Source organism: Catharus ustulatus, chromosome 3, assembly GCF_009819885.2.
Source record: "Catharus ustulatus isolate bCatUst1 chromosome 3, bCatUst1.pri.v2, whole genome shotgun sequence".
Classification (NCBI taxonomy): Eukaryota; Metazoa; Chordata; class Aves; order Passeriformes; family Turdidae; genus Catharus; species Catharus ustulatus.
Window position 1 is genome coordinate 17599392 of NC_046223.1, and position 26307 is coordinate 17625698.

Here is a 26307-nt window from a genome sequence, read left to right on the forward strand (position 1 = left end):
ATGTCTACTCCAGCAGTTTTGTTCCTCACTGAGAACTCCCTGTACCTGCTGGGACGGCTGGATCAGTTGACTGCTACCTGCTGTATTTAATCATCTGTTTTTGTGAGTGCCAAGAGCTGGAAAACAGGAATAACAACATGTTTAGAGGTCTGATCCTTTCTCACGACCCACAAGGACTGTTTCCACCACTCATTCCAAAGGGACAGTTGCAGGTAGTGGAAGTGGAAAAAGTTATGAGGAAAGATAGCTGTGAAGGTTTGATTTGGACGTGTTGATCTGTGCTAAAAACAATGATTATTTCCACTTCCCACCCTCCCTGTCCCACTGCCATTGTTCCCACCCTCAGCAGACTGACCTGTGGCTGCCTGTGAAGACATGCTTTTGACATACTTCTCTGTAATGTGCATAAGACAAGTCATGTGAGAAGGGAAGATTTGGGATTCCCACCTTTTCTCCACACCAGCCTTCTTCTCTGGGCTCTCTCCTCTGCTCTGTACTTCAAAGAAGCTGTTTACAAAACAGTGAGTTATTCTAAAAAAGCAAGACCAATTATGGCACCAAATAAAGTGCTGCCAGAGTAGCTCCTAGGACCCATCATAACAGTGTCATTCCTATTCCATTTCCATTTCACCCCTTGGTTTCACACAACCAGATTAATGCAGGGGTGGACCAGGTCTCAGGCACAAAGAAATTATTTTGGTAAGAAGCCCTGATTGTTGCCACAGGAGGCTGGTGACCTTCAGACTTGTGTAGCTGCTCAAGCCTGTGGCCATGTGAGACTGAGAAGAAAAGCTTGAATAGAAAATTCCAATCATTGACCTCATCAGTACAAAATTCATATTTTGTGGGGGGGAAAAAAAGCCCAACAGTAAAGAGCTGCAATCGGAAAGTACAACCTTGAACCATGACCAAATGGGAATTGGAAAAACCTGGAACTCACAAATGAATGTCACTTTTTTCCTTTATAGAAAATTTAGTGCTGTCCCTAGAGACTAGTGATTTGTCTTTACTTCACAAAGCTTACAGCAGCAGACCTCAGTGCTGCATTCTTGAGCATTTTGATTTGTGGGGCCTACAGATTTCCCAGCAGCACTGCTCTCATAGTTAATCCAATCCTCCTGCCAGCACACCCAATTTTCTGTGTCTTGTGCTGGACCCCTGGAGCATCTCCAAGACCCTTGGGGACCTACAAATGACAGGCTGAATGGCTCTGTCCTCCAGCTCAGAAGCAGCATCCCAGTTTGAGGGTTCTTTTGTAACCTGCACTGACTAATGGAACTTTGGATTATGTTAGAGAAGGTGGTGCTCTGCCTCCATCATCACCTGCCTAGGAGAGCAATATATTGCTTAAGAGCAGCAACTGCTGTAATGGCTTAGCATCCTGGAAACTCCCCAGAGGCAGAGAGCTCCTCCCCAGGCAGACTACAAACTAGGCTTGAAACATCTTTTTAAAATTATTAATTAAAAAATACTGTTCTGATCTGCCTTTGCCACAGCACAGATTCCCTACAGGGTGAGCAGATTCCATCCAACTGAAACACATGTTCAACAACAAGAACATCCCCTGCCAGTTATTTGAGCAAAATGCCTAGTGAATCTGTCTGTGTGGGAGCTGGCTTGGTGCACACAAGCCTGGAGCTCGTCTCAGAGTTCAGGGGTCCATTTGCAGAGTCACTGGATTGGTCACAGCCACTCATTTCTCTGTCCCACCCTGACACAGAGCCAAGCACAGCACAGGAGAGTTTCCCCAAAGCCAGGTAGCTCCTGCTGCTGGGAACAGCTAGTTTGAAACTCCACACATGTCCAGTTTAACCAGGACCCTTCTTGTCTGGGAGTGCTAGTGACTGGCAGCTAGACTGAGCTCCCATGGAAATAAAGCCAGTGACATGCTGCAGTTCTTGGCTGGGTGATGTAACTTCTCAGCAATTTGGTTTCTCCAACTGTAAAACTTAAATAAAAACTTTGAGGTGTTGTCTGACAAAGAGCTGGTAAAAGTCTAGGGAACTTTGACTCCCTCTGCTCCAACACAGAATAACCCACTTCAGTTAACTACACTGCCTTTTAAGGTTTAGTCAATATTTGTATACCTACAGGAATGTATTAAACACTGTGTGCATGCAATGAAATTTTACCAGCATTTTTTTCATGCTCATGATTATTTAGATATTTTTTCCTCCTCCTTCTCTCTTTTCTCCTATACCCCTTTATACAGTAGTAAGCATAGAGAAGGTGTAGGAAGGGCAGAAGAGTAGCAGCAGAGCCTGTGAATAATTTTAGCTCTTCTTCTTGGGTGATCTATGTGAAATTCACATGCAAGCATGAGTTCCCTAAACCTTGGAGAAATTGAGAGTGCAGAATCACCTAATAAGGATTTAGTTCAGCAATTGCTGCTCTTAGAAACATCCTCTTTGCAATCAACTTTCAGACCAAAGTCTGCTACTGGCAGGTAACTTTTATCCCTTCCTCATCTCACTTCAGTAAATTGTTGTCAAGAGTCTACCAACAACCAAATCCCAGGTGAATGTACACCTACTGCCCTGTTCTGTTTGAAGGTTTCACTTCTTTTGATCTCTCTGGGGAAGCAGGCTGGCTGCAGTCCACGTGTTTTTCTGTACAGCAACAGAAACTGGTGAGCACTTTGTTCAGCACAGTGATGGTAAAGGGCAAAGTCGAAGCAAATCTGGCTTTGTCTATTGTGGAAACACCAGCCAAGGGTGAGGTTCCTCACGGGGAGGGTGGGAAGGGCTGCACAAACCAGAGTCAGATCCTGGATGGCTCTGGCAGCTCAGCCATCAGCGCTGTGAGTACCACTGCTGTGGGAACTGCAAAGGTCATGCTTCCAGAGAGATGGGGTCTGCCCAGTCATTAGTAACTCACCTTGTTGGCATCCTTTAGAGACTGGGAGAAGGACACAGCCCCAAACACTTACCCCAAGATACACAGCATTTGACAGAGCAGAGATGCTGCCGGGGATTTCCTTAGCAAGTCGCATGGCTGAAGCTAAGTGCCTGCACCTGTCTTGAAGGACTCTGTAGTCAACCAGTGGCCTTTTCATTAGAAACAATGAGTGCCCATTATTTTTATTATCTTCATAAGATCTAAATTTTCCTAAAATGAAGCAAAGGAAGTCAGGAAAAGGAAATTATGTAATGCACACATCCATAGAATCACAGAAGATTTGGGGCTGGAAGAGATCTTTAAAGGTCACTTCTGACCCCCCTACAATAAACAGGAATATCTTCAACTAGACCAGATTCCTCAGAGCTCCAGCCTGTGCTCAGGGATGTTCTCAGGGATGGGGCCTTTACCATCCCTCTGGACAACCTGTTACCATGGTTCACCACTCTCACTATAAAATTCTTCTTCCTTATATCTAAGCAGAATGACCCTCTTTTAGTTTAAGACCATTTCTCTGCATTCTTTTGAAACAGGCCCTGCTAAAAGGCCTGTCCCATCTTTCTTGTAAGCCCCCATTAGGTTCTGGAAGTTGCTGTAAGGTCTCCCCAGAGCCTTCTGTTCTCCAGGCTGAACAACCCCAGCTCCCCCAGCCTGTCTTCATGCTCCAACCCTCTGATCATCTTCGTAGCCTCCTCTGGACTGATTCCAGCACATCCATGTTCTTGTGATGCTGGGGCCCAGGAGCTGGTTGCAGCACTCCAGGTGGGGATTCACCAGAGTGGAGAAGATGGGGACAATCACCCTCCTTGAGTGCCGGCCACAATGCTTTGGATACAGTTCAGGATGCAGGTGGTTCTCAGGGCTGGGACTGCACATTGCTGGTTGAAGTCCAATTTTTCATCCATCAGAACCCATAAGTCCTCCCAGGGCTGCCTTCAATCCCTGTATTGATACTGGGCATAGCCCTGAGCCAGGTGCAGGAGTGTGCACTTGCTTCAGTGGCCAGCATGCAGGGATGGCATTCTCCCTGCTCAGCCTTGTGTGCAAGCCTTGAGTGCCCCTGCAGCTCATGCAGAGTGAGGCCAGAGCTCACTGCCTGGGGATGGAAATGGTTGGGACCTTGGTCCAGCATTCTCTCACTGCACCCTGGCAGCTTGCAGCAGCTGCACACAGGTATTGACTGAGGTGGCCAAAGGCTTTGCCTTTCCTTAAGGGGTTTTGGTAGAAAAGTCTCTGATGTTTTTGTCCAGTCACAATGGGTTTTCTTGGTACACCCAACCTGTTCCACTGCCACCTTGCATAGTCACGGTCATTGGTTTGAGCTTGGCCTTGGGTGCATTTCAGATTTCTATAGCTGTGCTTTTCCCTTTCATTGGTAGCTATCACCTCCCTTCACCCTCTGCCATGAGCTCTGCCTTCTGCAGTCTGGCCCTTGCCTAATCAAGGGAGACAGCTTTCCTGTTGTTACTGCTGGAGCTGCAATAAATAGCATATCCATTTCTCCATTTATCTGCTTTTTGAAATCCAGCCTGTAATGCCAGCAATAATTACTGTTTCTATATTTAGAGATCATCAGCACCTCATGAATATCAAATTGTACTGTTATTATCTCTGTACAATATGGGCCAGTCTCCTATCAGTGTAAACATTTATAACAGTGATTATCAGTAGGACTGCTAGAGATCCCAAAATAGACAAGGCTGAACAGGAGTCTGCCATTATTTGTTTACTGGGGGAGGCAGGGACAGAGGCAGAAGGGCCAGCTGAAGGTCTGACAGCACAGAGCCCATCTAGCACCAATATGGGAAGGCTGGTGTGTGGGGAACTGCACCTGGTGGGACCATGAGGAGCAAGTGTGGAGAGTCTGCTGAGCCCAAGCACCATCTTAAACCCTTGAAATTAGATTGCCATCTGCACAAACATCCTGTCCCACAAGAAAATTCCTCAGAACACTTCCTTAGGGTATGTTTTTAGTATCTTCATTTGTCCAGAAGGTGTTTTTTAGAACTGTAGTCTGACTGGATTGGTAAATCATAGAAACAATTTCCAAATTATGGATTCAACTGATTTTGCTGTCAGTGTCAGATTGCCAAGGGGATATGGTTGATGTCTCATCTTCTGTAGCACTGAATGGCTGCATCTGAAGGTGTCTGGCCCCCCCAGGCAATGCTTGCAGTTGGCTTGGAATAAAACTGTGCTCTGAGCTCAGGCAAATGGCAGGATGCAGAGACAGGAGTGTGGAGAGAGGCTGCTGGTAAATGTTAAGGGCATGGGAGAATGCCAGTGGGTTTTTGCACTAGCTAACTTGTTTGTTTTTTAGTTTTGATGGACAGGCCACATTGCGTTGAGAAGGGCTGATCTAAACCTCTGTCAAACAGCTGAAGCTCAGTGGATCTGGCTGCCTCCTGTTACCTTTCCCCTGCTCTGAATCTCCAGGAGGCTTCCAAGCAATGGTCACTCACCATCATCATCTTTCAGAGCTGTCAAGATGCTTCAGCAGCTCAGCTCTTGGCATGGTTTTCCAGCCCTCGCATTCTCTGCTGTGGCCCTGGCCACGTGTATGTTTTCCATGCAGATCCAAACCCTCCCACCCCAAAGGTTTTACTACCATCAATGACTGCTGTGCCTAATAGAATTACCTTTTCTTTTTCCTCACTTTTCCCAAGCGTTATTGCTCCTGAATGTTTACTTTGCAGCTCCATGGGCCACCTGGGCATGGCTAGGCAGAGCCACCTCCTGGCAGGACAGCAAGGAAAGCTCCCGATCTGCTGGCCCAGCACGTCCCACTGCACAAACATTTGGCCACTATCAATGGCATGTTCCCAGCCTGCAGCCTGAGAGAGCAGGGTTACAGCTCAGTACCCAGCTCTTCCCGCCCACAAATGGTATCTCTGTGCTTGGTAGCACCTGTCTTGTATTTAAAGCGGGGGTGCTGAAGTGTAGGTAAGAGAAAATTGCTGGCATTTGGAAGGAGTTGGGCAGGAAAGCGACTGTGTGACTCAAGTCTGGGCAGGTGTGCTGCTTGCAGACGTGGCTCGTGGCACTGAGGGACACCAGGAAAGTGGGAAAACCTTGTGAACACACTGGATGATGCTGTGTGACTGCAGGTCCTGCTATCCCACACTATTTTGCCCCAAGCCAACAGTACATCCACACCTAAGCACATCCTTTAGATTCTAGCTGAAAACATTTTAGTGACACTAAAAACGAGCCCTGGAATCATATTTTCTACTCTGAATAGAAAAAGTTGGTAAATAAAGCTGGCTTCTTATCAATTCCTCATCCCTGAAAGTGCTGTAATACACCACTCGACAGTTTCTGTCCTAGCTAATTTCTAGAATCAGCTCTCTTTTCAGAGAAACCGCTGCCAGAAGAGGACATGACTAAGCAAGAGAGGAAACTCAACTGTAGCAAAATGCGAGCGAAACTGAAAATAATCACTGAATAAACTAGTACTTGTCGGTTCAGCAGGGGAAACAAATCTAGATCATTCTCTGCAGCTTTGGAGAGACCTCGCTGGCTCTTGCACAGCTGGCTTGGAGAGGCAAACAGGACACAAAATGGGAGTTAAGGGCTCCAGGGCTGTGCATGGCACCTCGCACTTTCATCTCTTGCAAGGGGACGTGTCCTGCTGACAAGAGAGCCCTTGTACACATGTTTGTGCTGTGAGAATGCTGTCTATGTTTGGTTTGGAAAAGCTATGCTTGCTTAACAAAACCTGAATTTATCCCTGTAATCCTTCCCTGCATCTCCATGGCCAGATTGGAGCAGCCTGTGGAAAAAATTCCTGTCTATTTCCAGAAATAGATAAAAGCATTCAGATTACAGAGTGCAAATCTCATCTCAAAACGGCTGGAAAAATCCATTCAGCGCCACTGTCACTGACCCTCGCGGCCTCTCCAAGTAATGAATTTTAGTTGCCTGTGCCTCTCCCCCATGCTGCCTCCTTCTCCTCCTGCCGCCACTGCCGGAACTGCCTGCGCTCCCAGCATCTGCAAAATGTCAGCCTTGAGTCCCACTGTTTATCCCACGGGGAGCAGAGAGGGAAGCGTTATGTAAAAGAGCTGAGTGTGGAAATTATTATTGATCTCACTGCTTGAAACCACTAGTGGGATCTTTTCAGACCAGTGTCCATGCTCACAAATTTTGGCAGAGCACTCATGTGCCAAGGAAGAGGTGCTCTTTACCACAGAAGTGCCAGGAATCTACCTCATTGTCCACACTTGTCCCAGACCTCTGCTGTGCCTGGAGCTGGGTATGGTGTCATCCCCTCCACTGCCTGGAGATCCCAGAGCAAATGAGCCTTTAGCATCACTTATTAGTTCATGAGATGGAAGATTCCATGGAGGAGATTACTGCTCATTTAGAGGGATTATGTGCTTTAGGTAGCCCCTGAGGTTTGATGAATTCCTGCTCATGCTGGATTAGATGCCCTGTTAGCAAGCAAAATATTAAAGACAACGGCAGCAAGCTTACATCTCGCTCATATTTTGCTTATGGATTACAGTCTTCATAATTAATACCGAGGAAGAAGGCACCCAGATGGACTGTGGCTTTTGAAAGATTAACCTTGATGGAATTTCTTTTTTTAATTTAAAACTTTATTAGTCTTTCGGTGGTGTTCAGAGCAGACCTGGGATGCTGATAGCTTTGTGCCTGGCTCATCAAGTGTCTGACAGGAATCCTGTGGTCCTCCCTTGAGATTCACCCAGCTGACAATCACCATGCTTGTGTTCCCTGACAAAATCAGGCTGAATCCTGGGCAGTTCTGAACAAACCATTTTCAGAGCTGAGGATGCTTCAGATGTCTCTCTTCTGCTTCAGGATGATGAGCAGAATATGAAAATCTTAAAGAGGAGTGTGTGGTGAAAAAGAGATGTTGGAGACATCACCACCTCTGATGATGACTACGTGGTTTAGGGTGATAATATGCTCCTAACTAGCACTGCTAACCTTCCAGGACCTGGGGGAATCAGCTCACTTCATCAGGAAACTAATAAATAGATAAATATGCTTTGCAACTGTGACAAGAGGCTTAGTTGTTACCTATCTAATGTGGACAGAGAGAAGCACAGAATTGAGTGAAATGTGTGAAGAAGGGACAAGATATTTAAATGACTTCAAAATACTTTGAGATCTTGGATTGCAAGGCAGCAGGTGCGACACAAGCACAAATTCTGCATTTATTTAATGTGCATGTACAGAGCTGGCACATGAATGTGTATTTGCATGCATGACCTTGGAAGCCCAAACACGACTCAGCTGAACATGCAAGTGAAGAAAAGCGGGCAGCATGTGTGTATCTATAGACATATACATTGCACATGGAGTACAAGTGCCAAAACACACTGGAAAGCACAGCACACTTATTACAGTCTGCCTGAAAGCCTAATGCTAAGATCAGAATTTGTTTTATCCCACTGCCTTATTTTTACAGCCTAGAGAAATACCCACACTAGTCAAAACAATCTGATTTCTTGAGTTCACTTCGGTATTTTCCATAAGTTTCAACCAGCTGTCAGGTGAAATTTTCAGCAATTGTAAATGGTTGTTGAAATTTTTAGAAACATTCTAAGTGCACCATTTTAAAGAAATGCTAAATGGTTCTTTTAAGATATTATAAACATTTTTTATAATTTCTAACAAAGCCAATAGTGTTTTTGAAAGTCATGTATCCGAAGCAATGGGTGTAACTTCATTATTTCAGATAATGGTGAAAAACAAGGATACCACAGTAAAGGTCATTATTGCCTATAAAGGTTAATGAATGTAATACCTCTAAAAGTACTTGTGAGGGGATACATATTGATTCAAGATTACTGGCTCTAAATACATGGAATACATAAACCTGAGCTCTATTGATATATATAAAAATGAAGGTGTTTGTTAGAATGTAGAACCAAATTGCAGGTAATAAAAAATTTGTTTTAATTATCTTCAGAAGATCTGGAGGCGTTTCTGTTGTGACCATGAGTCTGAGAACTATAACAATGCCTTCTCCAAGTGAAAATCTAACCTGTTACGAGAAGATGAATGTGGAAATCCAGTAAAAGATTCAACTCTGACCCATTTGGAAGACAAAATAAGCCTGTGATATCCTGTTCGTTCACCAGGGAGTCATACTTATCATTGAATTGTTACAGCTAGACAGAACACAGGTATTTATATATTCTGTATGATCCAAGTGCTTAAAATTGCTTTCAACTGTTGACTTCGCTGGAGATGAATGAAAGACATTAATAGGACCGCTGCAATCCAGCCTCTTCCAGCACTGTGTAACGGCCCCAGGAATATCTCCTGTGTATATCATTCCCATCCATTCCAGGAGTTCCCATGGCACTGTGCAAGCCCCACAGCAGAGAGGTCACCACAGCTCCTGCTGCCAAGTTCCCCCACCAGCTGCTGCCAGCTGATGATGGCTGCTCTGCTGGAAAACAGCTCTACAACACAGGCAGCTCGTGGGGCCACTTGGACGGGAGCCTTCTGGAACAAAAAAGAGGAGGGGAGGGAAAGGAATGGAAAAAAGAAGAGAACTAAAATGAAACACATGAATATGGGTGAGAAAATTAGTTCTGTTCCTTGCTGAAGCTGCCCAGGCAGATTCTCTTACCTCTGTCTATGTCACATGGTGTGTTTGGCCAGCCAAGAGAACAGATATGTTATCCAAACACCAAAAATTCTCTTCACGGCTCCATTGTGACGCTGACCAGTCAACACGGCTTCTCCTGGGCACCACCCCTGTTTGATGGAGGCAGAGATGAACAAATCTCCTTGGATAAATGCCCATGGACAATTCATGTTGCCTCTTTGCTTCTACTTGGACTAGCTCTGTCTTTTCCATGTAAGTCTACTCCTTTACTTCTTACTCCTGCTGTTTCTTGCTCTGCATTCAAAGCTATGTATTTTTGCAGTGAGGGATTTCATTAAAGGAGAAAGCACCTTCCTTTTCTTCTAGGAAAGGCAGATTGAAAGGGTCTCAGAGAGATTATTCTCGCTCTTCCGATTATGTTTCTAGGTTTAGAATGGATGTAATGTAAAAATTAATCAGACAAAAGGTTCAAATATGCAAAATCTGAAAAACATCCAAATCCCCCACACTTAGGACTTTCCACATACACCTTCCCAATAATTTCTAACTCCACAGCTCCAGCTCTGAGAGTGATGCTTGATTTTGAACTTAGCTTTAGTTAAACGTGGTGAAGAATCCATCCTAGACTTCAGTGAATTGGTAGCCAGCCCATGGGTATTTCAGTAAACTCCAAACAGACCCAGTAAAACAGAGTGGAAGAGGAGAGTAATAGACTCTGTAAATAGAAAGCTGTCAGTCTCCTAACACAGACTAAACACGTTAAATCCTCTAGGACTTTCAGGCTGAAGATCAGCACTTACAACTTCAGCCCCAAATCATTCATAAGCAGCTGTAAATGATGGCACCCAAGTAGAAATCCCTCTCATGGTGAATACTGCCCTGGGAACAACATAGTTAGCATGAAGCAGCAGCCTCCAAACAGTTTGAAATTATTAGTTCTGGGCAAAGGAGGTTACAGCAACCCAACTGACAGGAGAGATGAAGTGCCCACCTCCAAACTGGCATGATGCAACCTCCAGTAAAGCACAGCTGAGAAGATAAAACAGTTTTGGAGAACACAGTGTTTCCTTTCCAGCCATCTGAGGCCCAGAAGCCTTAAGGACCCTTGTGCTTAGGACACACTGAAATTAAAACCTGACTTTTATGATAGTGCCTTGGAGGAAGCAGCATCACAGTTGCATGGGAAAGTGGTCTGTCCTTTGCACACCTGGATTGCTTCCAGAACATGCCATAAAAGGGGCTGGAATACTGTTTCTTTCTCCACTTCTGCCTGTAGGCTCCCCAAGGAGGTAGAAGTGTGGTACACCGTACTCCATCACCAGTTTGTTGAAAACTGGAGGACATGAGTTGATGGCACTCTGCTGCCTGAACTGCCTTGCAACTCTGTGCCACTCTGTGTCCTGATTCACCCTGAGCTGTATCAGTGTGTGTTCTCTCTAGGACCTTGGCTGGTTGGGCAGGCAGCTGAGAGATCTTCTGTTCCGTAGCACCGGCAGCTGGGGTCCTCCATCACTCCTTGGACAGGACTGCTCCCTGCTCCTGACCCTGGCTGAGGTGCTGGAGCCATGGAGCTCTCTTTGGGAAACCTTTTCACTAGACAGGGGGAAGGGAGGTGGACCTCTGCCAACAGATTTGAAAAAGTGGGTTCTTTTGCTCATTATCTGGATATATATTGCCATTGCTGGCTTTGCCTGGCTTTATGACTGTGCTCCCTCTTGCCTAATAAAGATCTGGGAATGCAAGTGAGTGGTGGAAATCCATCTCTTTAAGAGCTCCCGGGGAGGGTATGTTTAATTTTCTCAGGTTTCTAAGTGGAGATTGGAATTTAGTCCTTTATCACGAGGGGCCATGGGTATATTAAATCCAAACATTTTTCTCTGCTGTTAACCACCTGGCAGAAAGGTTACACTAATTACATCAGATGTGTTTTCTCAAATTTTCCTGCTTCTATTATAAGCGTGAGGCTTACGACAGGGGAACCAGTCTCTCCACTGGGAAATGCAACCTGTCTTATTCACGACTCAGTTCCCAGATTAACCAGGAGACAGTGACCCTCATGGGAGGTAAGGTATGGGGACAGAGACAGGCAGGTCATGGGAGAAGAGCATGGCAGAAAGGATCCAATTCTGGCACCACAGAGCTCCAGGTCCATACTCACGGGCAGGGAGTGGACAGGCACTGTGCCAGTAGAAAGTGCACAAGGCTATGATGCTTGGAACTTGGAGCAATGAAAGTAATTTCTATGCTGTGCAAATGGCTCTTTACCTTCCTCCTAACAATCAACAGGCACATTTTGGGGTTGCCATTGTGAGAATGGTGGGAATGGCGATGCAGATGTTGGCTTGGTCTAGAGAGGGAGGAATAGAAAGGAAGGAGAGATGGGAGAGAGGCCATGCCTATGACACTGAAGATGAGCCTTCATACTCTTCAACAAATCTGTGCCCCTCTGGCAAATGCCACAGCATGCCCAGCCATCATCTCAAGCCCTGCAGTCCCACTCACACAAACTGGAGTATTTTGCCTTTTATCACTTTTCCCCTCATAGTACTTTTACTAAGGGTGTCTCAAAACTTGGATATATGGGCCAGGCTTTGATGGAAACTTATGGTTCTAGGACTTTCCTGGAAAGCAACAGTGTTAATTTTTATCTCCATCCAAAACCAAATTGCTCAGAAGTGACAGTGGTGAAAACAGTACTTAGTAGAAAAACATTGCCCTACTCAAAAGAGAGAGAGAGAGGATAAAAAAAAAAGTCACAGTTAAAAAAGTAGAGGAGTAAAATATGATTTGACCTTGTTCTTTTAAATGAGACTCAGGCATTAAAGTCCACTGGGGGCTGAACTTCTTACATTTAGTGACAGATCTTCTGACATGCTCCCACCAGATGCTTCTGTAGATTGGAAATGAGCAACAGGGAAGAAATATGGTAGATTTTTTTTCAAGATGCAACAAGATGTTGTACTTCCTGGCCACATGTAAAATGAACTTACAACGGAAACATGCCAGAAATGCCTGAGGGTAACACTAACCATAGCAGAATGCTGAGTCTTTTTTTTTCCCTCCAGCATTGAATAATGGCCCTGAATGTCATTTTTCTTAAAACAACCCCAGCATGAGTGACTGGTGAGTGAGATCAAGGTTCCATGTTTCATAGGGCACATCAGGAAAACGTTATTGTGCAATCTAAACTCAACTGCACACACGTCCTGTGTCACACACACTGAGATAACTCTCAAGGTTATTTATTGCAACAGGCTCCTAAACTGATGACATTGTGAAATTAATATTATTATTACGGATAATTCCATAATTTTCTCTGACTGCTCTTATTTTTGTTTTCTGCTAATATATGCATGTCAATACTGTTCATTGCTGGAGTGACTGGAAACATTTCACATGGTTTGCAGAGAACAGTTTTAATATTTTCCAAGCAAAGGGGAAAAATCCACTTTGACTTTTTTGGCCTCAAAACCATGCAACAGGTTTGCAAAATATCTAAGCACAGTTCTAGCAGGTTTCTGTCAAGGTCACTGTAACCTTAAAACACTCCCCCTGATTCATTAGGTTTTCAATTACACTGAAGTGAGCTGCCTCTTAATTCAAAGAAGAGAAAAGAGGGACAGCCAATCTCGTAATGCAGGTACAACAGTAAATTACCCTGCACCAAGCCCTGTGAGTCTCAGAGGGCTGATGGCAGCGCTGAGCAGTGGGTGATGAAGAGCAGGGCTGTGCAGCCAGAGGGGCAGATTCAGGTGCTGGTTACAGCACTGCAAATCTCCCTTTCAAGCACAAGCAATGCTTCACATTTCACACAGGCAACAGGAGAAAATACCACTGGGCAGTAAGTTGAGAGACCTGGAAGATCTTTATGTCTTGGTTAGGGCTCTTTGCATTAGTGTCAGCTCTTCCACGCTGATGCACAGATGCTTCCCTGACCACAATGCTATCCAAAGCCTCCATCTTGGTTAACATTTCATCATTCACACTCCAGGAATTATCATTTCCTCTAGACATGCTGACAAAGCTCATTGTTTATTGCTCACAGCATGTCAGAACTGCTGGTTTTGCTTTGGACTGCAAGACATTTGGAAAGCTACATGCTTTTTCTGAAGCCGGCTCAGCCTCCTCTGTGCCAGCTTCAGCTGCTGTGTTCACTTTTGCCCAGAATGTTGGATCCTGTCCAGATGAGCCAGAGCAGAGGAGAGCTGTTCAGACTGACCAAACAGCACTGGATTTCATGTTACCACGGCCAAAGTCTTCCTGGCAGCCACAGGTACAGACTTTCCAGCAGAGAGGGCTGGCACTTTACTACCTTGCTCCCCTCCAGACCTGCAGATAAGTGAGCCTGCTGGATGAGTGAGCCAGTGAGTGTGACCTGGACACGTGCCTGTTGTGCCATTTCCCAGCCCAGGGGAGATTACAGCTCTTCCTGGCAGCAGAATTGTCCATAACAGGGCACTGACTATGCCCAGGGAAGGAGGCCATGCACCACCCATTCTGGAAAAGAAAATTATCTTCAGACATGGTCCTGTGCTCCAGGTGTCCCCAAACAAAAATGGGGACAACACCTGGCTGCTTACTGACCTGTTACAATACTGCAGTCATGAGCAGTTGCTAAATGGTGCAGAAATGCAGATCACTATTTATTAGTTACTGCATTTCATATGACAGGACATATATTTTTCCCTAAGTCCCTAAAAGCTGAACTAACACAGAAAACACAGGACTGGTGCTACAGATCTGTACAGCGTTACCTCTGGCTGCATGGCTGAGCCCTCCTCTCAGTCCAGGAGGGGTGAGAGCTGAGTATTTTGGTGAAGGCTTCATTTCTGTCTTGCAGAAAAAGTCCTGAACCACATAATTTGACCTCCCCAGCTAAAATATCTCCTGGAAGATCCGTCCTGCCCACAGCAGTATCACAGGCAGGAGAGAGGACACAGGACACAGGAGCTGCCTGTTCTGGGAGAAGGAGTAGAGCTGCACCCATGAGAGGAGGCAGAGCAGCAGGAATGGACTGAGAGCTGTAAGCCCAGCAAAGCAGCAGTCAGGGGATGTCCTCAGCACACAGCAACTAATGGTCAGGGATGAGCAGGGTGGCCTCATCACTCCACATTGCATGGGACAGACATGCTCAAAGGCACAGAACACATTCTCTGCAGCATAGAGGGCCCTCTGCAGCCAGTGATTGCTCCCGAGGTTGTTATTCCTCCCACAGTAACCCCAAAGGGACTTGCCCAGCCCAGGGAGGTTATAAGGAGGGGTGGAGAGTCTATTGCCAGTGGGAAATCAGTAAGTGGTTTGAGTAAGTTTTTTGGGAGAGCAGACAACTCCTAAGGGTCACTGGCACTCATGACAAAGAGAAGCTACAACAAAGATCTGTGTTCCTGGGAGCACTGCCCTTCCTCACCCCTCACCTGCACCTCACTCTGTCTCACTCTGCTGCTTTGGCCTGACAAGCCCCTGTAGCTGTGACCGGCCTCTTGGAACTTGTTATCCCACATTTTTTTGCATCATGTGGGATCTGTCCAGGTGATTAAACAAAAGACATCTTTGCATTATTGTTGTTGTTTTTACTGTGCCATTGCTATGTTCTTTATAACAGTTTTGCTTTTCCTGTGAGGAATAATCTCTGGAAACTTGGATAGAATCCTTTGGCTCACACTAGAAAAGGTAATAAAACCATTGGAACCCAAAATGTTTCTCTGTTGTTTTCACCAAACATCTTTTTCCAGCTTGAAAAATGCATTTCTTGTTTCTGATTTGTTTCCTGATTTAGGCAAAATTTCTTCCTAACCTGCCTGTTTTCCTCCTGTCCAGCACACCTGGGCACTTGGAACACTGTGCCCAAGTGCTCAGAGAACTCCAGAGACCTTTCTCTTGCTCCCCACCACAACTCTGACTCTCCCTACAGTTACAAGGAAGCCACTAATTTCCTCATTGCTCTGGTTTCTCCATCTGCCACCTTATGATATAATATTTACTTATCTTTTCAAAGCATTTTAAATCTCCATAGGAATGCATTATAAAAGTGCATTAGTGTTATTACTTTACTCTGTTGTGTAACTTTGAGAAATGGCTTACGTAAGGCCAGCTCCTCTATCCCCTCTCTGACCCCCATCCATTGTCCTGCTGCTGCTTCATCCCATGACAGCAAGAATTAAGCCCTGCTTTCCCAGCAGGGCTACCCAGACTTTAGGGAGCTAGCATCAAGTTCCCTCTACCTCAGTCCAGAGATTGGCAGCTTTGGATTCAAAGGTTCTGCTGCTCCTCCCTCCACACCTCTGTCACCTGCATTAAGGTCACAAGATATATTTTCAGAGCCTCCAGAATTACCTGTATGAACTGAAAGCCCCTTTTTCTGGCATCTCAGAAGCTCTCTATCAATGACAATATTTGACACTTCCTTATGATTATGACATGAGTTTTTTTGGGAGGGCATTTGTAACCTCTTAGCCACATACTCTCTCAGGTTCAGCCCCCACAAACCAAGACAGCAGGCCCAGAAGAGCAGTCCAGCAATAACCTAAAGCAGAGTGTATTCAGATGGTGTGATGAGGGGTGTGGTGAGAGGAATGGAGCTCCTGATGAGAATGACATAGCTGACTCTTGATGCTACTGTGACCTGCTTTTTTTTTTTTCCGCAGCAATTTTCTTTTTAGTAGGTAAGTTTTTTTTTTTGTTGTTCCTTGTATTTTCTGTCATGCTGAAATACCTATTTTCAGTGAGATAAAAGGCTGTCAAAAGAGCAGGTACTTGAATTAACAACACTGTGTAGAAGAGCTCTCACTAAAGGGGCAGATGACAGGAATACGGAGGGTACGAACTAGTGAGATGCTTCCATGCTCTTCTTCCTCTTTCTCTTCCTCCTTTCCAGAAGGATATTGGTCCACATCCTGACCATTTTATGTAAAACAGCTGCCAGGTTTCATGCCAGAGGTGACTGCATTTCGGAGACAAGCAAATGTGCTGCTGTATTACTGCCAGATCTGACCTCATGTGCGTTAGCCTTGGCTTTTGAAAGGGCTCCATTGGACTTTGGTGGTGCAGCTCCAGCCTGACCCCAGCATAAAACACATCTGAGCCCATTCCACTAATTTTTGGCATTCAAAAAACGTAAAGTGTGTGTCTTATAACAATGTGTCCCTACACTCTGCCACCCTGCTAAGGCCCATCTCACACAGGCTGTCTCTCTCTCATAGTCAATTATTTGGACAAGAACTGGTGACTAATAGAAGCAATTTGTAGAAAACATGCTGTTCCCAAGTAACCAGCAGCAAATTGCTAATGACTGACATTAGAATGACCACTCTCCAGAGAGGAATAGTTGAAAGCCCACTGTGCACAGCACTGATCACATTTAACAACAAAACAACCCCTCCTGATCCTGGCATCTGCCATTTATGCTTGCTACTGGTTGCTTCCTTTCCCTGGTACATCCGTAAGACCAATTACACTGAAATTAAGCAACCACGTATTATTTGTTGATATAAACATGAAATGTAATGAAATGTACACTTTACTAATGTAACCTTATAAACTTGATGGACAAAACATTAAAAGTACAAATGCACTATAGGGAGAAATCCTGCATTTTTCAGGAGATGGATCATAGGGCTTAATAGATCATTTCCATCTCTGAAATTTCTGAGTTGTGATGAATGGAATTTCTTAGTATTTGAAGCAAGAGAGGGGCATGTTTAAACAGACTGGAGAGGACTGCAATGTAAAATCTCTGCACTATAAAAAAAGGCAGCCTTGGGTTTTATTGCCCCTGTGGGGAGTCTCCTGTGAATCAAACAGCAACTAAATCAAATAAACATTTCTGAATCAATTCCATCTTCTCTTCAGCTTTGGAGAGTTTAAAAATCCCTGTAATTTATTGAATCACCTTTTATGGTTGTACCACAGATGTCTTTTGAATTTGATAGTAAAAACATTTAAACTCATAATGTTTCCCAAATCAGCTAAATCCATTATATCACCTGTGCCAGTTACTATATTTGTAGGGCAGTAAACAGTGGCCTTTATTGTTTGCTGTTCATGGGGCTGTGCATAAGAACGAGCTTAGTCTGTCTCCAGAGATATACACCTACTTTGCAGGCACCAGAAATATTATACCAGCTTAAATCAGTGCAAGCTTTCCATGCTGTCACTGCCTCCCCTGTTTGGATTTGGTGATGGTAATCTCTATTCACTGCTGTGCTGATACCCTTTGAGTCAAGGCCCCTTCTCTACTTCTACTGTTTCTGGAAGAAAAAATTAACAAGTGCAGCTTAGGCATGTTATGAACAGTTAGCAAATTTCCACACCTAGGAGGGTATGTGGGCTCAGATATCTGATTTTCTTTGCAAGCAGATGGAGAGGTGAAAATCCTTACGTGGGCTTGACATATCGTTATCTCAAACCCTCCAGAAAAGTAGGCAAACAGAGGTGAGATGGTGAATTATCCAGACATCAAGTAACTTAGCTCTTCTCACAGACAGTGAAATTTGCTTAGAAAACCCAGGAGAGGAAAAACCCAGGACGTGATGCCTTGTGAGGCTATCTGGAACAGAGGCTAGACAGTGTTAAAGGAAATAAAGCAGGTATTTATTAAAAGGCCTTCGAAGGGTACACCTTGGGCCGTACAAGAGCCTGGCTGTGGCTACAGCCAAGATGGACCCCAAGTCACGAGTTTTCACACTTTTGGAAGTTTTGGTCCATTTACATACTGGGGTTTACTGTCCAATTACAGCTTCAGGTTATGAAGTCCCATCTTCGCAGATTGGTTTCCTCAATTCGCTGTTGTTTATACGTTTTGGCCCTGAAGCTGCAACAATGTCCTTGGTTCTCAGGCTGGAAAAGGATTGTTTTTTCTAATTAAACTGTGAAGAGAACTTACTAACATTTTACATGAAGTTCACACAGGAGTTACACACCAATGCAGTACAGAAACTGGAAAATGTGGAAGCTAAAACTTACGGCATCAGATGTGGAGTATGGCAGTTTCAGCAAATGAGTTACACGAGGTTAGGGGAGAGCAGGGGCGTGATGGCAGAGCCATCCCAAAGTGTTCCTGGAGTAAAGGCAATAGGGACCCTGAGGATCCCACCTGCACTGCTCTCTGGGGCACAGGCCTTTGGGGAATGCACCTCATGAATTCCCACCTTGGGCATTTAATGACCCCTTCTCATATTTCCCTTTCTGTCATTCAATCCTTTCCTCTTCCTCTTCTTCCTCTCCTTGATTTTACCATTTAATACCATCTCTGAGGCTAATTTTGCAACTGTTTGCATGGTGTAGGTCCATTAGGAAAGCAATTAACACATTCTGATGAGATTTAGGAAGCAGAAATAGCCATGTAAATAGCAGATCCATAAGTAGCTTGTGAGTCTCAATTTGAAAACCATTTGATGCAAGCACAGCCCAGGCCGGTTCTCAACAAGAGCTCCTGGAAAGTCTCTTTATTCAAGTGAATGAGGCTTTTCCAAGGAACAGGAGAACATGAGTTATCTTTCTGCTGTTCTTTGGCAGTTACAGAGAGGCATGACTGGCTGCCTAATGCTATTTTCCATATTGTTTATCTTTTTTTCCCTTTGAGTGCCACATGGTCTATCATTCCCTCAGCTCAGATATAGGCCCCAAGGGGACTTAGTCTGCAAATAAAACACAGAGCTAAGCAATAGTGATTAAAACACAAAATGTTTTAGGCATACTGCTGTTGTTAGTAACACTGGTTTCAAATTATTTCCCTCCTCTCTGTGTCCCCTCTTGAAGATTTGTTATGAGCACCATGATGCCACTTGTTATCCAGCTGAGCTATGCCAGCACAAGATGAATACAAATCATATAGTCAAAAAATGTTTTGTAAAACTAACCCCAGCTATAATAAAAAAATCCCTTTCTCTTGTGTTCCTATGAAGATCTTAAATTCTTCATGCCATATGTTTCCAGGTCCTGTCAGTGGACAAATAGAAGCTTGCATTATTTTGTTTTCACTTTCTATTTCTCAGGTGCTAACACAACCTGAAAGTCTCAACCATTTTCAATTTCACCCTCTTACAAAAAGATTTTAATTGCTGTGAGGTCCATCCCCCCCACTGTAGGCAACTTTTTAGTTTTTCAATCTGCTTTTTTCACACAAACTTTGCTTATGTGGCCATGCTGCTTTTCATGTCTGGCTGCAAGTCCTTCTCCAAGAGCTTTTGAACCTTCTTGATGAATTTGCTCAAATTTCATACAAGGGCACAAAGGCAGAATTCTCAGAAGCAGCCATGCTCTTACAAGATCTGTTAATACAGATATTATGACAGAGGAGTAAGAACTAAATTCATGCCTTCATGCTCTGACTGAGCAAACATTATTGTTTCTCTTGGCAGCTGGTACTCGCTGGCCCCCCTGCACCTACTGCTTCTTGCTTTGCAGGGATGCTGTCCATGGAGTGGGAAGGAGACAAAATTAATGCAGTGGGGATGGAGACGGGCTGAGGGGCACAGGGAGCACATCTGTTGGGAATCAGGCCTTGCTGCTTCCAGCTCTCCCCACAGGAATTGTTTTGTGGCTAAATTAAACCTATATTGTTTTATTTCAAACACGTGGAAAGCTTGACTTTGGCATCAAATGGCATTATTTTTCTGGACGTAAAGCCAATACCTTAATATTATTTTAACAAAGCCTTCTGAAATGCACATACATTTCCAGTCAGATGGATTCTTCCTTTTTGCTGAATACTGAACATTCTTTTCTTCCCCTCACTGTTGTCTTTGGCTGTAGAAATTGTACTTTCCACTTTCACAAAAACTGTAGGGGCATTATGAATGCCTGTATTTTTCTTGAGCAGACTTCTTGCTTTCTAACAAAATGCCTACACTAACTCACTTCACACAAGTTCAGCTTTCAGTGTGTGTGTGTAAAGCACAAGGTGCTTATCTACTTTGCCTGTGTAGTTGCAACTGAAAATTAAATTTGCCTTCATATTTTCTACTAGAGTGCTATGGTGAATGCTTGAAAAGATGTCATGTCCTTCTTCAGCTGCCTGCATGTCAGTGTGACAGACACAGAGATTTATCTCCAAATGGTACAGAATTGCTCTGGGGTTCTTTAGGAAAACAGGAACAAGATTACTTATTATTGTTTGTCTTACCAATTTCTTTTCTCCAAAGTTTTAAGTAAAATATCTTAACTGAAAGTTCACATAACAAGGTGTTGGCATTGTAAGGAATGCTCTATAATGTTTCACATTTTCTAATCAAATTACAAACTTTGATTATCATCTTCTGACAGCACTCTCGGCAAGAAGAAAATGTCATTATTCCTACTATGCTGATAGGAAAGTGAGATGATTTATCCAAGGTCACCCTGGAAATGGGCTACAGTAAGATTCTGGTCTCCATTTTGGTGCACAGAGTGCCAAAGCTTCTTACTTAGCTATTTACAAATCTTTCTCAGTATTTTATTAGCTCATTTTAGCATGCATTACTTCCATGCAGAGAGCTTCAACCCAAGAGGCAATCAGCCACATGCATTTTTGCCCAGTTTATCAAACTAACGAAAGAGCCATGACTGCCCTATGGTACAAATACCAGAAGCCACACATAGACATCACTGCAAATCCTCTCCTCTTGCCTTCCTAGACAAGCAGCACAATAATTTGGGGACAGCTTTCCATTTAGCATAGCAGGGTTGCACCAGGAATTTTGCAGATATTGCAGATGCCATCACTGCCCTGTTTCTATTCGAAGTTTTGAGGCTGCCCAGAAGCCTGGCCACAAATGTATGGCTGACAGCCTACAGCACATGTTACCCTTGGGGACATTCTGCTGATGTTATGTCTTTCATCCTAAGTTATTTATTTTTGCTACTTAAAATTCAGGAGTTTGTCTTGATCTTGTCCTTATTTTCAAGAGGTATCAGTGAGGATTCACTTCACCTGGCTTTAACCATGTCATCAGTCAGAGTGATCTCAAGGTGAGCCATTTCAGCTCCCTAGAGCTGTTTCAGACAACCAGTTTGGCACAGAACGGGTCACTTTTTGGAGCTGCCTAGAGCAGGGAATCTTGGTGACTAAGTCTGACTAAATGCCCGTTTCCTGGTTAGCACAAGTCAGCTGAGGTGAATCACACAACAAAGAGCCTCCTGACACACGAGGCAGAGCGCTCCAACACGGAGCTTTATGGCTTCAGCTAAGGCATTTTGAAGGACTTGGGATCCTATTCATACTTTTACATAAGACACAGTCCGTCCTGGGTTTGAGATTGCACAGGGTCTTTGGGAAACCCATTCCAGTGCTTGACTGCTCTAATTGTGAAGAATTCCTTCCTAATAACTAATTGGGGTTTCTCCTGCTGACATGTGGGACCAATGCCTCTCATCTGCTTGCTCTGCACCTTGGAGAAGAGTCTGGCTCCACTTTCTCAGTCACCTTCCACCTCTTGTAGGCAACAGCTAAGTCCCCACTCAGCTCCTACTTCTCCAGGCTGAATGAACAAATGAGAGCCCTCAAAAAGCGATGAGAGTGGAATTTCCAACATCTTTATCACTTTTGGGATGAAATTCCCCAAAGGCTCCTTCCCTATCGACTATTTTTATTTCAGCTATTGACCAAATGGACGACCAATTCTCAACTCCACAAAGGTGATCTCTAAGGCAATAAATTCGAACTGGATCATTGCAGGTGTATCAGAAGAGACAATGTTGTCCTTAAAACTAGCTGCAGTGGGAAAGAAGGATCCCAGAGGGGGATATATCCCTAAGTGGGTGTGGGATCAGGTTTTGCCCTTCATTTGTGCTTTGGAGGAGGTTTGCAGAGGGTCACGTTTGTCTATGCACATGGAATTGATGTGGAATCAGGAGAGCCCAGGTTGCTTTGGTCCTCATCCAGCAGCTCTTGTCAGCCGGGAATGCACTCAGTTTGGTTTCACACATAAAACTTTATTTAAAACCTCCTGGAGTTTCCCTTCTTAGACCGGGGGTTTCACCGGGTTTGTTTACCTTACAAAAACATACATGTGGAAAGAGTATAAAGAGGTTAACCCCATGAAAACACAGCCCATTTCGGGGAAAGTCAAGAGAAACCATCTCCTCACAGCAGTGGAAATCATGCCACGGTCGTTTTCCACTACTTTCCCACCCCACGGGCTATCTCATGACAAATTCCGCAGCTAACCAGCACTACGGTTTTCCCCTCCGTGCAGCGCTGTGGGGCGGATGAATCACTGTCTCTTTTCGGCTAATCCCCGAATTAAGACGCGTGTTTTGCTTCCCTCCCCGGCCGCCGCCGCCGCGCTCTCGCTGTCCCCGCACAGGAGGCGGCCATGCCCCGCGGGCCCCTCTCCCGCGCGGTCCCTTTAAGGGAGCGCTGCCATGGCAACGGCGTGACCGCCGTGACCGGAAGTGAGCGGGGTCAGAGGCCACGCGAATATGGCGGCGACCCTGGTGCCCGCGGGCGGCGGCGGCGGTGCGGCGGCTCCCTGAGCTCCTCCCGCCGCGGCGCTGCCCCGTCCCAGGTGAGCGAGGGCCGCAGGACGGGCTGGCGGTGAAAGCGGCGCCGGGGCTCCGCAGCTCGCCGTGCCTCTCCGGTTCGTGCTCACCCGCCTCCCGTTTCTCCGCAGGCATGGTCGCCGCGCCGTAGGAGGGCCGGGAGCCGCGGCGATGGAGGAGAGCGCTTGAGTTTGTCTGCGGAGGCGTTCCGTGTGTGTGAGACGTGTACGGTACCCGAAACCTCGGTTTCAGTGCTGGTTTTGTTGCACATGGAGGAATAAATAGACAGAGGCCTGTTGTAATACTCTCATCCTTAGTATCCTTCATTTTGGGAAGAAAAAAGCAGCGTGTCTTGTTTTGGCTTGTACATACACAGAAACCAGTCAGGATTTTTTTTTTCCCAGCTGAAACTGGGTGGTTTTTCTTGGTGATTGTGTGTGTTGTCACTTTTCCCGTTAGTATCGGCGTGTGTGCTGCTGTCTGGGCTGGATGTGCCCTCTGGCAGAGCTAAACTTTGACCCGAATGCTCTCTTGTGCAGTAAATGCAGGGTGAGCGCTGCACCAGGGCTCGCAGCTCTGCACAACCGGGCTGTGCAGGACATGGCTGGGGCTGCAGGAAACTACACACTAAAAATAAACACTGGAGTTAAACTGGGTGTGTGGTTTCACACTGGTGCCTGTGTGTATTCATTGCAATACGGTTCTTGGTCACTGGACTTCTTTAATCTACTTTTGTTAATGTGTGGAGTGGGCTACGCAGATGGGTTGTGTGTTTTGCTTACTGCTTGAATACATCACCATATCTCACTTATTTCATTTTTGGACCTTTGGACTTTTTAGTTGTAGATAGAATGGTAGCATTTTAGTGTTGCTCAAGCATGAACTTACTCCACTGTAAAACAGAAATTAATAGACGGGTCCCCCTCCATCCTGCTTCTTACGTAGCAAATGGGGAAACTAGGATTTGAAAAAAAATAAAATATGTCTTAAATTGAACACAGAAATCTAAAATGAGTTGGTTGACTTTGCAGTCATGTTTTACAGTATTACCTAATAGTCTGAATGCAAAGCTGCAGTGGAAGCTGTACCTCTGCAAATCAAGGTGCCCTTTCCCAGTGTGAATTCAGTTTGGTCAGTGTGTGGGCTGCAGCTGAAGAGTGTAGTCTCACTCCTTTCCATTGCTGGCTGTGGGTCTTTGTTACTCTCTTTGTAGTGGATTTAGTGGTTGGATGATTTCAGGGACAGTTGATCTAACAGTTTTATGGGGATGGAAGTTATTCCATTGAGTGCTTGCTCTGATATGAACGAAAGCTGTTTCTCCTTCTGCACTAATTTAACACAGCTGTGGGTCAACCATAATGTGAAACTGTACCTCAAGAAACCCAATCTCAACTTGGTCATTCAGAAAATCAGAAGTATACCTCAAACTTCAGAAAAGTTTGATTAAAAAAAAAGGAAAGTTTGTGTAGGGGAAAAAAGAAAAGTTTGTGTAGGGAATATGTGGTAAGAGTGAGGAGAGTGTAACCCTGTGAAGGAACTTTCTCGTCTTTCCAGTGTTTTTTCTCCATTCACTTATTGCCAAAGTGTTTCTGTGCTGAAAAAGTGAAGTCAGTTAGAAACTTTTATTTAGACATCAGGGGCTGGTCCACCATGTGTACTCAGTGAGGCAGAATCTTGAAGGAAAGATAATTTTGTACCCTACTGTGAAAACCAGGCTGAGATTCTGCAGGGAAACCTTGATTCTGGTGTGGTCCAGCTCCTCAGTCTCAATGAGTTTTGCTTTCATGGAGTTGCCTGCCCTCCCCACAAAAGCAATCTGGAAAGAAGATTGGAAGTGGAAAGAGGTGTCATCTTTACACCCACCTGGGGTTTTAGCGGTGTTAGGATTTGCTGGATCAAGTAACCCTTTCTCCAATTGCTCAAGTGGGAGGCTGTCACATGTTTCATCTGTTCCTGCACAGTCTCTACTCCTTCAGCAGCTATTTATAGTAAAGCCAGATTTTTAATTCTTAGATTCTTAATCTGAACTGCCATAGGTGTAAATCCTCTTGTCCTTCAGATGGCTTTCTGCCTGATTCTGCCCAAGACTTTTCCCCGTAGAATTTCCTTCTCTTAATTTTTGTTTGGACAGTCTCATGTATGTGTTTTCTTTCCTGTCACTTGTCCTGTCCTTCAATGTGCTGCTTCCCCTTACTCCTCCCAACTCTGCTTTGCCAAAGCACATCTTTTTTTACTGTTATTGGCTGCTTCTTCCAGCTTCTTTATGCTTTCCTCCTACTTCATTATTGTTTGCAAATAATCAGTGTTTTCCTCTGTCCTTCTTTCCTTATTTCATTCTCCTCTTCTCCACTTACAGTCTGTTCAAGGCTGTCCCTTCGTTGTTCCCTTGTTGCTTCATGTCTTGGTGCTGGGAACACACAGACATGAGGCACTGAGCTCCACAGTCTGGTAAAATGTTTTATTGGCACTGGCCTGAGGAGAGCTGGCTTGTTTGTGTCGTGTGTGTGGTGCTTGGTCAGCACTTAGGGCTAAGAGAGGGGGAGATGGAACCTTTGGAGAGTTGAATTTTTGGAATGGGTCCTTGCCGACTGTGGGCAAAGGCTCACAGTTTGATTTTACTATTTGTTGCCTTGGCCTAACAAGTAAATTACTCCTGAAAGACAATTCTGCATTGTGAATTACCCAATTTTTTTGCTGTAGCCGGGCACAGTGATATGTGATGGAGCTATGTTAGCAGAATTCTTCTAACATACCCAAAATGTCTCTTTGTTTTCCTATTTTTTTCTCTTAGCTGAGTTAGTTTGCTCGTGAACTTGACCTTTAATTTAATTTACTGAAGTACATTTGTTTACATTGTATTAGAGTTCTTGGATGCTTAGGGGTTAATAACTGGGAGAGTCTTTATTTGCCAATGCAAAATTAGTTGCTTCACGGGGCTCACACGCTATCCTTTCATGAGTTTGAGAAAATTAATTTGCCTTTAATCTGATAATAGGCTTAAGGTGTTTTCCCCTTGAGAACAGAACTGCTTTTTTTCACCTTGCTTTTCCAAGATGTTGCATTTGTGATACCAAAACTCCTCTGACTCTTGAGGAGCTTGTTTCAGGCATCCTTGGGTATAAAACCTGTTATTGATGCTATTTTAGGTATCAAGGGAACAGGTATTGCTTTCATTTCAGTGTTTCTGAAAGACATTTCTTAATCTCAGGTGCTTTTCCATTCAGCTTACAATGGTTTTATTATTTTTAAGGCGTCCAGCATCTCTTACTGTTGAGAGAAATTGATCTCTGTTTGCTCTTCTCCTTTGATGGCAGCTCCAGTGGTGCCATGAAGGCTAAATGAAGGCTGCTTCACGAGTGTGT

The 26307-nt window shown here is 44.7% G+C and overlaps 1 protein-coding gene across 1 annotated transcript in view; it reads left to right on the forward strand.

The window, feature by feature from the left end:
• Positions 1-22927: 22927 nt before the first annotated feature.
• Positions 22928-26307, forward strand: part of LCLAT1 (lysocardiolipin acyltransferase 1) — a 112339-nt gene continuing 108959 nt past the window's right edge. The window contains exons 1-2 of the mRNA XM_033055874.2: positions 22928-22971; positions 23077-23170. The gene's annotated coding sequence lies outside the window, so the exon portion shown is untranslated. The remainder of the gene's footprint in view (positions 22972-23076; positions 23171-26307) is intronic.